The sequence below is a fragment of the Aythya marila genome (genome assembly GCF_965140915.1).
Source record: "Aythya marila genome assembly, chromosome: 2".
Taxonomy (NCBI): Eukaryota; Metazoa; Chordata; class Aves; order Anseriformes; family Anatidae; genus Aythya; species Aythya marila.
Window position 1 is genome coordinate 109,373,585 of NC_139043.1, and position 15,954 is coordinate 109,389,538.

The window sequence follows — 15,954 nt, forward strand, 5'->3', positions numbered from 1 at the left end:
TCCTTCTGTTGGCAAAGAAATCCTTCAGTATTTGTAAATGCACAATTAGAGAAAAAGCTCCCTAAGGTGAATGTAACTTCTGATGTGTCAATTTTATTGTTACTGCAGTGGTAATACTGAATAACTAAGAATGTTCTTGTCAGTGTGGCAGGTTTAGTGGAGCAAAAAGAGGAAGAAAAGGTTTTTTTCTCTCTTTTTCTCCTCTCTTTCTTTTTCTCTTCTCCTTTCATCTCTTGTGAATTATATAAAACTCATGAGTTGAAATAACTACAGTTTGTGAGGTAAAGCACAAGCAAGCAAAGCAAAACAAGGAATTCATTCACTACTTCCTATCAGAAGCCAGATATTCAGCCATTTTCAGGAAAACCGGGCCCATCATGCCTAGTGGTTACTTGTGAAGAAAAATGCCATCGGTCCAAATATCTTCCCATCTTTTCTCCCAGCTTTTATTGCCAAGCATGGTCAGGCTAGATCAGCTGCCATGGCTATGTCCCCTCCCAGCTCCTGGTGCACCCCCAACCTCCTTGCTGGCAGGGTAGCACAAGGAGCTGTTAAGGCCTTGGCTCTGTGTAAGCACTGCTCTGAAACAACTAAAAACATTGGTGTGCTATCAACATTATTTTCATCAAAAATGCAAACCATACAAGCCTCTATGAAGAAAATTAATTCTATCCCAGCCTATCCCAAAGCTATCCCATTAGTCTTGCATTCAGGCTAGGTAGATGACAGGGGTATAAATAGAAACATTCTCAAAAAATTGTGAAAGAGATAGTGTTACTGAAAGCCATCTGTGCATTTTTCTAAAGCTACAAAGCATTAAATTACCAGTTAACATTTATTAATAAAACAGCTTGCAGTAAAAGAAATTGTTGCATTACACTGAGTAAAATAGTTTCCAACCAATTCCTTTTTTTTTTTTTTTTTTTTTTTTTGGTGATACTATTTTTTTTTTTCTTCTGAAAATGTCAATTAATAAATATGTGAAGAATGCAAGTTACTTTTATAGTGGTCATGATCTACTTTAGTACATTTGTTTCTCCTTTTTCTAGTTTTTGAATAGTTGTATTGCTACAGAATTTCAGAGAAAGTCTGGTCCTAATGGAATTAAAAGTTATCACTTAGTTTTACTGCCATTTAATTTTACCACCATTAACACTTTTATATTAATAAGCAGATGCAATATTTTAGTTGTCTGTTTGAAAACTATGTAAATAATGTGATATATTTTCACAAGACCACATGCATAATTCCTGTTGATGCCAAAGACAGTATGGCATTCCCAGCATATACTTTAATCTCTAGTGGCTCCTTTATTTTTCTTTGTAGCATTAGCCATATTTCAGCTTATCCTGACACATTTTAAAAGACCATATAGTGCTTTCTGATCTCTGATAGATCACAAAGCAAACCCTGGTATAGTCTGTTCTAGCAGAAACATTAATCAATATAACTTGTCTGAACTGATTCGTCAGGCTTGGCTCCATTCCATAGCACCAACTTTTCTACAGTTTCAGCTGGGGTAACTTTTTCTTTATTGTGTGTTTATTGCCTATTGAGATGGTTTAGGAGTAAATTATCTCTGAGGAAGAAAACGAAGATAGTGCAAATAAGATGATTTTAAAACACACTTTATTTACTGACAGAGCAGCTATAAATCACATCATAAAAAATAAGAAAATAGTTACCTCACAGTATTCACCAGTTTGTTTTAACTCAATCTTGCTTTGTTTATATTACTTTGTTAACTACATCTTGAATGTAGTTAATTCAAGTATTTAAATAATGCACAAGTGTATGTTTATTTTCAAAAGAGATAATGGACCTGAAAACTATTAATTTTCTAATTATCTAAACTAGCTAGTTGTGAAGGTGTTACACGATGTTACTGGAACTATTTAGGAAAGAGATCTTACCATTTCTTGGAAGTAGTAATGGTGAAGTCTTTGCCACTAGTCTGTCAGACATGCCTTTTGCTGAATCCATTTCCCCAGTTTGGGATGAAATAGGGTGGGAGCATGCACTGGCAACATGAGTCCATGCAATCTAATACCTGACCATTATAAACTCAGAATAATGGCATGCTGTGTAGTGAACTTATTAATTTATGCTGTATAGATCTTCCATAACTAAAGTTGAATCAGTTCTCTAAAGAGACATGCAAGAATCCCTCTTATGTGTTTTGGAATATTAAAAAAAAAAAAAAAAAAAAAAGACCAAAAAAAGACAGTTTAATTAAGCCTGTACTCATAGATTATGTAAATTCAAAATAAAAATAAAAATAAAAATGTTCAGTCTGTATAAAGTGGGATGCACCTATTTGTTATCTCATATTAATTAAAATTAATAGTTCTCTTTAAAGCAAAAAATTTAACCAAACATTTACATTTTGTTGCATTTTAACACTTAGTTTTCTGGCTTACTCTTTGAAGTAATGTTAAAATCATGTGTATATTTCATACCAGTAACCAAAATCAGATATCTTAGGATAAGCAGCATCTCTTGAATTGAAGGCCCTCTTGAAGTTTAAGTTTGGTTAAGGTTAGCTCAGCATGGTAGAGTGTTTTAAAAGTGTTTTGTAGTTTTCTTGTATGTTGTAAACAGTGCTTGGCCTAATAAAAAAAAAAAAATAATGATAAAGTAAAGATTTGGGTTGTTAAAAAATGCTTTGGGGAATAAATAAATAAATATGATGACAATCAAAGTTTGAAAAAAGAATGGGGATAGGGGTTGACAATATGTCTAAACCTGATTGGTATTTGTAGAACATCCAAAATTGCATCCAATATATCAAAATCTGTTCAAACATTTTGGTCACTCTCTAGTGACACTCTTGTTTATATTCCTAGGAAGGTTATTAACTAGTTTTTAGTAGAAATGAAACCTATTGCCAAGTGGCTACTTGGCATTTCATTTCATTTATATTTATTTATTTATAGAAGAGTTATTAAAAATAAATAAATAAGGCCACTGTTTTCTGGCCAGAAAAATGAATAAGGCTGTTTTAACTATCTGTTACAGTGTACTAATTGGATATGACCCTTGTAATTGTCAGAAAAAAAAAAAAATAAAATTTAAAATATATTATTTATCATAATCATGTTCATTAATTATTTATACTTACAGAGTTTTGTGTATTGCTTTACTTGCAATGCATAGCCAAAGCAGCCAAGAACAGTCCTTCACAGTTCATTGCTTACGACCTGTTACAATGTGCAAGATTCTTGCAGTCATAAATGCAATGCCTTTAGATGGTGCAACCAAAAAAGTTATTGGGATACTGGGGAAATATTTCATAAGCCATGAGTGCACCTGAGGGTGCTTCACCTGACCTCTAAATCCTGCCCTGAGCGGGTGCAGGTCTCCGGCATGTTTTTGGTCTGCTGTGCTAGCCTGCGGGAATGACTAGGATACTAAAAATTACATCTTTCACTTATGGTTAGGCATGCATATGACATGCTGGCTATATGGCTTATCCTCACTGTATGTATATAACAAGCTTTATAACAGAAGATGGGCTATGCTGGGATGCAGCACTTCTAGGAGCCTCCCAGAGGGTTCCCAGGCAGTAGTTAGTACCTGAGCTTTCAGGTTCTTGCCTGTTTTGGAAAAGAACAGTCCCAGAAGTTCTTATGAGAACCGCCTGCCGTACAATGCTAATCTCCTTATCTAAAAAACAAACAAACAAGCAAAACAAAAACAAAAACAAACAAAAAAACCCCAACACAATCAATCAAACAAACATCCACATAAATAAAAGAAGTAAAAGGTTTCTAAATACTAGGATATGCTGGTATTCACTGAAATACTTTTGCTTTTCAACTTCCCAGTGAAAATGTAAACATTTTTAGTGAAAGTAGACTCTGCCACCATATGAAAAAAAAAACAACAACAAAAACAAAACAAACACCTATTTTTTTTCAATTAAGAAAAAGTAAAAAAAAAAATCAGTTTTGTGATGAGAGTTAAATGTATTTTAATGTTTTGTTATACCATGCACACACTAAGTTTTCAAATGTTTACACCATATTTCTTTTTCATATACTTACTAACTACAGACAATAGTGTGTACTTTTTTTTTTTTTTTTTTTTTTTTTCCCTTCTTCTTTCTGTATAGGAATGCTTTGTTCCAACATATGTGTAATTTATCCTATTTTATGTTCTATGGGTCCCTGCCTTCATATTACTTTACCTTCTCTAGCATTATTGCTGCTTCTGAGGTCCTATAAGTGTCAGTCTGGACAGTAAACACTCGTTTTTCTTCCACTTTATGACTCCGTCTAGAATTTAGCTGTAACCCCTACTTATCTTTATATCAGTGCTTTCAGTTAAAGAATAAAACCATGACATGCAAACGATACTTTCAAAAACTATGGAAGATTACAAATGTCTCAGTGTAGATACCTAGAATAAACTCAAAAAATTGGAAAAATGTCTGGTAGAAGCATAAATGACATTTCCCATGCAATTTACAGCTAGCATACAGAAAAACAGTAAATTGAATTAGTTGATTGCCAAGTATGACTTCAAAGGTAACTCAGTTGATGTGTGTGAGTGTCTGTGTGTGTGTGTGTAATTAAGCCTAAAAAATGTAGGAAAAAAGCACCAAAGGCAAAGCACAGGTCTGGGGCTGCTTCTGTCAAACACAGTGAGATTATTACCTCTGATTTTAACCAGGGGAGGACTTCGTTGCATTTCTTCTTTTCCTTTAACACTTCTAAGACTCTACCAACAAGTATCACATGTAACAAAAATTAAGATTTCATACAGGCTTGAGTCTGGCAAGATATGAATTGGGACTGTTTTCTTTACAATCTGAAAGACTTAATTTAATGGGAAGAACCTTTCTTCTGACAAAAGCAATGCAGTACTCTTGCACACACACACAAAATAATACCTTTCAAAACCTTTTATTCTTGCCCCCAGTGTCTTTCAGAATTCATGCAGATGTAGATGTAGAGCGTTAATGAAATTTTACTTGATTGTATTTGCCTCTCCCAGGAGAGCTAATAGAATGTATCTCTATGTCACGGTTAGATGATGCTTCAATGGAGCTATAAATTAGAAGAAGCAGTATACTTCCCCCCTACCCTAATCCCCCGTTTTAATTAGATCATATAGAAAGATACCAAGTTTGGGCCAAAATTACATGAGTTATCTTTGGTGATAATTGATTCCTACTTTCATGCCACCTCCTGAAGGGTATGAGCATAAGTGTCCATCCCATGTCTGGGTAGTGATCCTGACCATGGGCTACGGTTCAGGTCAGTTCCCCATGTTGAAAGCCTTGTATTGTCCACCTCCCTGGTACCAGGTAGTATTTTTTTATACTACCATCCACCTGTGGCAGTATAAAAAGGGACAAGAGAGAATAAAAGCTTCCTAAACATATTTGTGTGTTAGAGCTAATGTGTCAGAAATTAAATTGTGCCCTCCTGCCCTGCCATATCTAGTATAGGTCAGTTTTACTGGATGATAACTTATTGCTCACTAACATGGCAGTGATCTTGCAACCTAAACCCAGTGATTAGGGGACTGAATGATAAAAAACATTCTTATATGTGTAGAAATGTATTTCAGTCCTCTAGCAGATGAGTGATACTTGTTCTAACCCACGTCTCTGTGAGAGCAATTGGTACACTACAAGAAGCAGAACACATTTAGGGATGAATATTTCCATCAAGCTGATTTGTGTTACTATCCCTCAGGCATTTTCTTAAGATCTTGTGTAGTTACTTTGATATTTACAGCCTCAGTTGCTCTGCCTCAAAACTAATTATTTTGCTTGTTGCTCATGATAAATAGTTCTAGCTTTATGCTAAAACTATACATAACAGTAACCCAGCATCCTAACACTCAAAAGCTGTACTGAAAAATCGATGCTAACGTTAATTACACAGATCTATGCCATTAAATATCTTTATTACCATACCTTTCCATGAATTACATTCTTAATTAGGCATGTAGCCTCAATGTTCTAACAGCATTAAACATGAACACTTTTTCAAACAAACAACAACAAAAAACTAACATATTTTATTATAAAATTCTATCAAAATGTTAATTAGGTGATAGAAAGTTAAAGAGTTGTCCAAATTTGAACATCTATATTATTTTCTTTAAATAGTGATCTCACATTGAATGATACCTTCCATAAATATATTCCTAATGGATCTATTCTTTCTGATAAGAATTGTAGTGAAAAAACATTTCCGTTGCCTTTGAAACTATAAAAGATGCTTTACATCACAGAATAATAGATTGGCTGGTGTTGGAGAGAACCTCTGGAGGCCATCTGGTCCAATCCCTTGCTGTAGCAGGGACACTTAGAACAGCTTGCCCTGGCAGCTTCTGGATATCTTCACAGAGGGATACTTCACAATGTCTTTGGGCAACCTGTGCCACTGCTCCATCCTGTGCCACTGCAACCTGTGCACATAAAGAAGTGCTTCCTAATGTTCAGGAGGAAACTCCTGTGTTCCCATTTGTGCCTATTAGCCCTTGCCCTGGCACTGGGCACCACTGAACAGAGACTGGCTCTGTCCTCTTGGCACCCTCCCTTTAGACATCTATAGACATCGATGATAATCCCCCATCGATGATAATCCTCTTCTACAGTCCGAACAGTCCCAAAAATACAGTCCCAGCTGCTTAAATGTACTTGAATTAGAAGTGGCTCTCTTTTGCATATGGACTATATAAAGCTGTATAGTGTAACTGTGTTTGTATCTTATATATGTACACATGTATATATACACACATATATATACACAGTATATATATGCACATGTGTATATGAAAATAATATATACATAGATATATAATATTATATATGTATAAAGGTATTCATAGTAAGTATATACATGCAGTTCCCTCATATAGCAATAATGGAATATTGAAAAAGCAGCCATCTTCTTTACATGAAAGTGTAAATTATGGTAAGAAGTGAGCTTAGAAATCACCTATTTTCCAGAATTCTTGACACACTGATATTTGACTCAGGTGATTTTGACTTTGAATTCGAGACATATGTGATTTCTCAAGGAATCTTTATGATATTATCCTATAATTATTTCAGATTTATCTTAAAAATAACATAATTATTTTCATTTATATATATATATATATTTGCATGTTTAACATGTAACTCCTGACATATGTACATACATTTATGAAAGTATTGGTAAGCATTTGTATTACTCTTAAATGCACTGTGTTATCATTCACTAACACAGTTATAACTTATTCTCGACTGTATTGCTTTTAATGTTGTAGGTTATTGAGTACAAGAATCACTTCTGAAAAATGATAAACTTCTCTGGGGTAAAATATCCATGATGACTCAAGTCACAGAATAGCCTACATTTAAGTTATGGTGATACATGTTTCTAAATACCCAAAGTACTTTTGAAAGTGGAGTTGTTATTCTAAATGTCACCGGGAAATTACTTGCTTCAATATGTACTGATGAACATAATATAAAGTATTAAAAATATGTTAAACTACAATTGGTTACTAAGAAATTACATATTATTTTAATGATAGCCATTTTGAATGGCCAGCAATGTACCATATTCTTGCTTTTTCAGACCAAAAATTATTATGTGAAGGAACTAGAATATTTATGAGATTTATTTTTTGTTTTGTATGTTTTCCTGGGCAGTTGTGTCTGCCCTCACCATGATGCAATATGGTGGTCCTCACAAACAAATTGGAAAATATAGTGATCATGTAATTTCTACTGCTTAAAGTGCTGATGTAAAATAGCTATTAGTGTTCTCGTAAAATATTAGTATATATATATAAAAAAACCCTTTCAAATTGTATATTATTGTATGCCATTTATTTAACTGTTAAAAGGGTTAATTAGGTTCTGTGATAATATTTTCTTTATTTTCTTTCTTTTTTTCTTTTCTTTCTTTTTTTTTTTTTTTTTAATTGTCCTTCTGATCTCCTCAAAAGTGAATAAAATTGTGAAATGTACACAATACACACATACATGGGTGCTTTAGTTGCTTGGCTCCAGTAATAGTGAAATGTATCCTGGCTGTCAAGATGTTAAAACATTAGCATGAGAATAATCAAACTTAATACCATGAAAAAGATTGCTTATAAAATGTAAACTGCAAAATGTAGCTATTGAGTCTTTTCTATCTGTTATACATTTAAATAAAAACTGTTTACATCATATTTGTGAGGACCAACTGAATGTCTCATTTAATATAAGTACTTTTTTTCACCGTATAGTGGTGTCACATCTATCGCTTTGAAAAATTGATGCTTGTTTTTACATAATTCATAGTATCATGCCTGCTGAGATGAGTGAAAAATGTTTAATTTATTCATAGTTTTACTTCTGTAACATTTTCAAGGTCAGACATTTAATTGATGCTTGATTCTAATTCTACCAGTGTCAGTATGTTCATTTTAAAAAGGGGAAGTGACAAAGGGAATGTTTTTAAATAACATTTAATGCCTGAAATGTATACAGAAAACATTGTGAAGGCCTTGCACCACCTGATTTATGCTGATTTTTATACATGATCAGAACTGTTTATCACATAATTTGTGTTTTATTTTTTTGGGAAGAGGCATAATTACTGAGAATTTTCAAAGCTGATAAAGAGATCCAAAGTTTATCAAATAACAGTTCTTTATGTGAGTTTTGTTTTATGTTGACAGATGTTTGTCTTTGGGGAAGAGTTTTGGGAGGAAGCAGATTTTACTCAGTTGGGTTCAACAGCTTTACAACCTGTGGAAGCTGGTTTATAGAGCTTCTACTGCTGGGAGTAGTCAGGCTGCTAACCTGAGAAAAATGGATGTATATAGATTATCCAGGGTAACAGCAGTGTGGTCTTAGTCTGGTCTATGCAAATAGGAGTGGACTTTGTTGTAACCAATAATTTTGGAGTTATCCTAGTACAACATTGAAGTTGTAAATCTTAAGAACTTTGCATACCATCTCTGCAATTAGAAATAACAGAAAGATGTCTGCAAAATGGACAAGGTCAAACTCCTAGTGACACTCAGAAGATATATATTAAAAAAAAAAAATTAAAAAAAAAATGAAGACTCATGTAGAAAAAGCAGGAATGGCCCAATTCAGTGAAGGTGTGTATAGAAGGAAGGAAATGTCCATGACGGGGAGAACATAGAGCTAGAGGCAAAGAGATGACTTACATGGAAATAATATATATATATGCATGCACACACACACACAGTTACTTTTTTTTTTTTTCCTATTATTTCTTAAGTGAAACTTCAATGTACTTTGACAACTTCCCCAAGGTATTTTTATTTTCAGCTTCACCCTTGTTTTAAAATAAACTTGGTACACCTGAGAGCTGGGAGTAGAATTAAAGCAGTAACACATTCTGTTTATTCAAGTTTGTTGAAATAAGACAGTACTGCAAAGGTGATATGTACTGCCAGTGTTGGGCAGATGGTTTGTCTCCTGGGAAGTGTGTGTTATAGAGCAGGAGAGAGAATTCCATAAAGGAGAGAAATCTCCACAAAGGAGAATTAAAAAACTTAAATGAAGTTAACTTTCTTAATAATAGTTAATACTAATAAATAATAGAGTATTTTGAAAAAAAAAAAAAAAGTAGTTACATTTGCCTTTTCTTCATTTCTTGCCACATAGTTTGCAGTTCTATCTCTAGATGAAATAAAGGAAAAGTATGTACAGGTATAGATATGTTTACTTTATGGTGACTTTAGCTGCATATTTTCTGTATGGTTATCTCTAAGAACCTAGCAAAAGAAAATCTTACATAGATCATAAGAAAAAGGGATGGTATATAGCTGAAATAGTCTGTTCCATCTTCCTGTCTCCAGGTAATATTGACCCTACCTAAATCATGAAACAAATGTATGCCTAACTTTTTACTAAAAAACTCCAGTGATGAATTTTCATAGTAATTAATTTGTTGTCTAGATCTGTGTTTAGTAGTCTTCTGTTTCTGTTTTTTAAGGTCTAGCTGAAATTTCTTCTATGTCAGAAATTATACCTACTACTTATTGACCTATCTGAAGCAGAAGTGCAACATATTTTGCTTGTGTCAGTTTTGTATTTTTGAAAGTTACATGAGCGTTTCCTTTTAAACTAGACATTTAAATATCCGCTCATGTATTGTGGTCTTGAAATCTGAATGTTCTTATTGCCCCTTTGAGATCTTGTTCTGTTGCTTTTTAACCTTTTTAACCTTCTATATGTAAAACTTAAGAATTTTGAACTTGAAAGGCATGACAGATCACAGGCACATAGATGGAATGTAGAATTAATTTATTTTCAAAAATAATTGTTTTAAAGTGGCTTGGGGAGTTTTGGGGATTTGGCTAAAGGTTTTTGAATGACTGACATGACCAATACGAAATATAAAGACTGTGATGCGTAACATAATCAAGTACTCTGTAAAAATGAAAAACATGAATGAATAGATCATTGTTCTTTGTCAGTAAGTGATGACAAGACAGTTATAATATTACGCTTCATTGTATGCTTTATTCGGATATAATCTGAAGGTTGAAAGTATTCAGCCATCAAAACTGATAACAAAATCCAGTCCTCAGAGAACACCCTCTCAGGAAACTGAAGTAGAAATAAGTCATTAGGATATATGTGAGAGCAAATAAAAAATGATGCAACTTTTACAGGATAGGGATATTTTCTGACATCCATGAATTGCATTGCTTTGATCAGACCTGTGTCATCTTTTTTTTTTTTTTTTTTTTTTGTCCTTATGCAAAGTATGAAATATTATGTGTGTGAATCTATACCAAGAAATAGAAATAAAAAACTAAATAATCTAAATAAAATAAAATAAAACAAAACAAAAACATAGGTATTTGTATGTTCTAGTATGCTTTTATCAATGACATCTGGTGGAAGAAAACATCCAGAATCTACCTGTCTTCACTTTTGACCAGCAATCTCTCTTGGTTTGTTCTGCTGCTACTTCTGATCATAGTTTTCAGAGTAACTCAGAGCAGCTATAAAAACATCAACATTTCCCAATCTCCTTGGTTAACAGACTGTTAACTTGGTTAACACGACTGTTTTCTTTCTTTGACCTTCTTAGCTACTGACACTGCAGTGTTGCCAGCTCTGCTAAACAAGAGCCCTGCTTCACTGCTATTCCTTGGAGAGATACCTACTGCTCAGGTACCAGAGAAGATGCAATCCTTACCCTCATGGCATCTGCATAGAGGAGAGGATCTGCATCTGTCTGAGATGCACTTGATATGCTGATATGCAAAAAGAAAGAAAAATCTCACCTCCTTTATTTCTAGTCCTTCTTGAAGATTTATTTTCTTCTGGTTGTACACGGAATAAAGGACTTGAGGTCTTCAGAGGGCAAGAGGCAAGAACAATTCTCTACTCCTTGCACACTGAGTAATTTCACTTAATATATTTTTCTGTTTATCTGAAAATTATCTGCTTGTTGTAGACTTGTTTGTCTAGATTTTTTTTTTTTTTGACCAAATTCAAGTCCTTTTTAAAGATTTGTGATCAAGTTGTGAGCTTTTGAGATTTGGGTTTTGTTGTTTTGTTACTCAGCTGTGATTAACAAGTTTGCATGGATAAGAATTTGCTCACTGCTTTTTTAGCTATGTTTGAAAGCAGTTTGGAGGAACTATTGGGATTGACTATCATCTTGTTAATTCCTAACAACTTCAGAAAAGTTGGTCTATGCTATATGTCATCACCTTCTGTGAAATCACAAAAGATATAGAAAATAATGAGTCACCACGTTTCAGCTCTGTGAGATAAATGTTATGCCTCTTATTCTCCTTATGTGTGGCATAGGACATATTGAGAAACAACCACCCCTGGACTGCCTGATGTTTACAATAGGATGACCTGCAGAAGATATGCATGTGGAAAGTTTACTTGGAGCAGACAATATGCAGTAGCTTTTAATTTAATGAATACTGAAGCTACACAGAATCATAGAATATCCAAGTGGGAAGGTATCCATAAGGTCATCAAGTCTAGTTTCTGGGTCCTCCAAACAAACAAACAAACAAAAAACAACCAAACAACCAAAAAATTCCAGCCATGTTTCTGACACATACTGCAAGAAATTGCTGTATCCACTAGGACGTATCTACAGACACCAGAATTTTGCTCCTGCTTAGCAAAGTGGAGGAGTTGTCTCATAAGGAAGAACTGGAAAAAAAATAAAATAATCTGCTCTGCCCAGATCCAGAAAATGTTTAGTTCACTCTGTCCCCAAAAGAAAGTTCAAATGATTTAGTATTATTCCACATGGCTAAACTGTTTTATAATACATGGTTTGTGGGATTACATTATATGACTGAGGCATATACTCGTAATAAATAATTACAAAATCATACAATGAAATGTTTTGTACACATTTAGTGCAAGTGCCTTGGTGCATCTCATGCTGAAATATTACATTTTTAGTTTTGATAAAATTGTTGTTGAATTAATTCTTTGTGGCAAATGATAAATCTATAACTGTATAAACTTGCTGTAGTCCTCTGAAGGTCATGTGGAGTTTCTTGTTAAGTAATTACATTTAATGATATTTATCATTCCATTTTTTAAATTTATTTTTTAATTATATGTAGTTAGCTGATCTGCTAGAACCCAAATACTGATCAAAATTCATCAACATGACCTAAAACTCATTAGCTGATAAGGAAAAATTTGAGATCCTTTTTTGATAACTGATACTCTAACTTTTTGTGTCAGTCAAATATTCATGAAGTACTTTCTACTCTTGTTATTAAGCTCTGCCTATTTGGTCTGCCTGGCTAATCATGTCACATAATTCCAAACTGCCTGGAGAAAAGACTATATACAAGAAATATTTTAGCATTATATAATTGAATGTATGAATAAACGAAAGACAGGATTTTATATGTTTGTATGAGTTTATTTGTATAAAATAAGTTGCATAGATCAGAGTGTTAAATTGGAATAATTCATCAACTTTTTATGATCTCAAAGTACCTCTTAAACGGTAATGTCATTTCCCAGCACCTTTGGAAAATGAGTCTACAATAACATAATAATATTCTTGTTGTTGAAATACGTAGCACATGAGTTTCATGAGCCAAAGTGAAATTTCTGTAAGTGGACATAGCAAGTCTAGTCTGGTCTTAGATACAAGAGTTGGATTTAATCTCTGATTTTGCTATGCTAAGTTACTGTAATTTATTTTAAATGGTTTCTATAGAATAGTACTGCTGATGAAAGCAATTTACTGCCTCTCTTGATAATTATTATTACTATTAAAATATTAATCAGTCCAGTAAGGTGGTTGTATAGCATGGAGAAGTAGCTGTGAAGGTTACCGAGCAACTTTTAAGGAGAATCACCACGTTTGGCTTCAATGGTCTTACCACAGAATTATTTATGGTCAGGTCTATTCTGCATTGAGTGTTCTCTTAGCTGTCTTGAGGCGGGTCTCAATGGTCATGGTGTCATCTGGAGCTGGCTGCCTCCCTCGGATCTCACCTGGGCCTTCTACTGCACTGCTCCTGGGGAGGTTGTAGCACAGTATTTCTGTTTTAACCTTAGCACAAGGGAGAGAGGATGGGTGATGGTTGGAAAATGTTTCTTTGATCCCATTCTGTTTTCCCGTTAGACTCATGCTGTGAAATAACGCTCCCAGAGAAGTCACTGACTAAGAGGACTTAAGGTTTCTCATATAGACTGGGAGCAGGGACTAGGAAATGTGCAAGCTTCTGCTATTTACTGCAGTAGATCTTTATATTATAATATAATATAATATAATATAATATAATATAATATAATATAATATAATATAATATAATATAATATAAACAATATAATAACAATAAACTAATTATTATTATTATTATTATTATTATTATTATTATTATTATTATTATTATTATTATTATTAATTTCCCCTTGATATTTTCCTGATAGCTAGCTCAGATGAAGTTACTTTTGTTTAAAATTTAGTTTTGATAGCTGACAAGAAATGGGCACTTTAGTTCTTTTCTTTCTTTCTCAATTGTGGCAGCTAATTTACTATTTTTGTATATATCAGGCAGCATAGAAAGTGCAATTCCCAGTGCTGCAGATCTTTGTGCATTCATTTAACATTCATGCATAGCTCTATGTACCATTTACAAATTATATAAGGATACAGTGCAATTGCTTAACAGTTTCTTATTTACCATGTGGAATTTTTCTAATAGTTATAAGATGAAAAGTAGCTAAGATAAAAAAATATATCTTGTGACAACTTCAAAAATGTAATGAAGCTGCTGAACTTTTAAACTCCTGATATTCCTTTAATTCCTTTGCTTTGTAGCTGGGTAAAAAACAAACAAACAAAAACAAACAAACAAACAAAACCAAAAACAAACAGTTACAATAACTGTTGGATTTTTATTTTTTTAACCAAAGGTTGGGATTATTTCTACTCTTGTATTAAAAATAACAAACAAGCAAACAAAAACACTTTAAATGAGTTGCATTAAAGAAAAATGATCTATTAATAACACAGAAATAGAAATTGTATTTCTTAGTGCCTACTCTGAGTCCTCATGGTCTAATACATCTTAACTTCTAAGCAGTTTCTTCAGGATTGAGGAATGGAACTTGAGTGTGACTTCAGCATTAAAGATTGCTTTTGACTTTGATAAATCCTTACACATGCAGAGGCAGTTCTGTCTGTCTCTGTCTCTCTTTCCCCCACTCTTTTTTTTTTTTTTTTTGTAAAGCTTTATAGTTGAATTGATTGCATGGAGTGATTTTATGGGTGATGACATGAAAATAAAATCTCTGTTACAATATTACATTTGATCAAAATATTTCTGATTTCCAAAGCAGCATACAGGATAAAGGATAAAGATAAATTCTGTTACCAGGTGATGACCTAATAATTTTAATTTAAAACAAAAGTAGTGTTAACCTCTTCATCTGATGAGGAAAGGAGCTAATTATTCTTCTTACCTGAAATAGAAGTGGCTCACATTTATTTTACCCTGTTGTAAGACTTAGGTTCCTTCTTTCAAGCCCATTAAGAAGGACATTCACCTTGAACCTTACCTCTTGATTGTAACTTCATAATTATAGCCTATTTTACCAGGTTTGATCACTGCTATTGTGTGTATTGTGTGCTATCTTTGCTTACAATGACAGTTACTTTAGCGAGCAATACAGTACTAATTAGATTAAGATCCCAGGGAGGTGATCCATGCTTTTACAAGGGTCAGATACAGTGTGTGGTGTGCTATGATCCAGGAGAACATGGAATCCCCAGCAGTGTATGAAATCTCAGCTCTAGAAGAGAGAAGTGAATTGCCATCCCCTGAGAGCCGTGTGGGGCTCCTGATCCAGAGTGAGGCTTCTAGGAGAATCCCTAATTCCTTTAAAACACATTACATCATTTTTGGTAATAATTCTGAAAGTTCCTTTGTTTCTTTGAGAGCATTCATCATTTCACAGAATCGCAGAATCAAAGAATGTTAGGGATTGTAAGGGATCCTGAAAGATCATCTAGTCCAATCCCCCTGCTGGAGCAGAAACATCACACATGAACACATCCAGGTGGGTTTTGAATGTCTCCAGGGAAGGAGGCTCCAAAATCCCCATGTTCCCATGGCAGCCTGTTCCAGTGTTCTGTCACCCTCATCGTGAAAAAGTTTTATCTCATATTTAAGTGGAACCTCCTGTGTTCCAGTTTGCACCCGTTGCCCCTTGTCCTATCATTAGGTGTCACTGAGAAGGGCACTCCATCCTCCTGACACTCACCCTTTACATATTTATAAACAGTAATATGGTCACCCCTCAGTCTCCTCTTCTCTAAGCTAAAGAGACCCAGCTCCCTCAGCCTTTCCTCATACAGGAAATGCTCCACTCCCTTAATCATCCTTGTGGCTCTGAGTTGGACTCTCTCAAGCAGTTCTCTGTCCTTCTTGAACTGAGGGGCCCAGAACTGAACACAA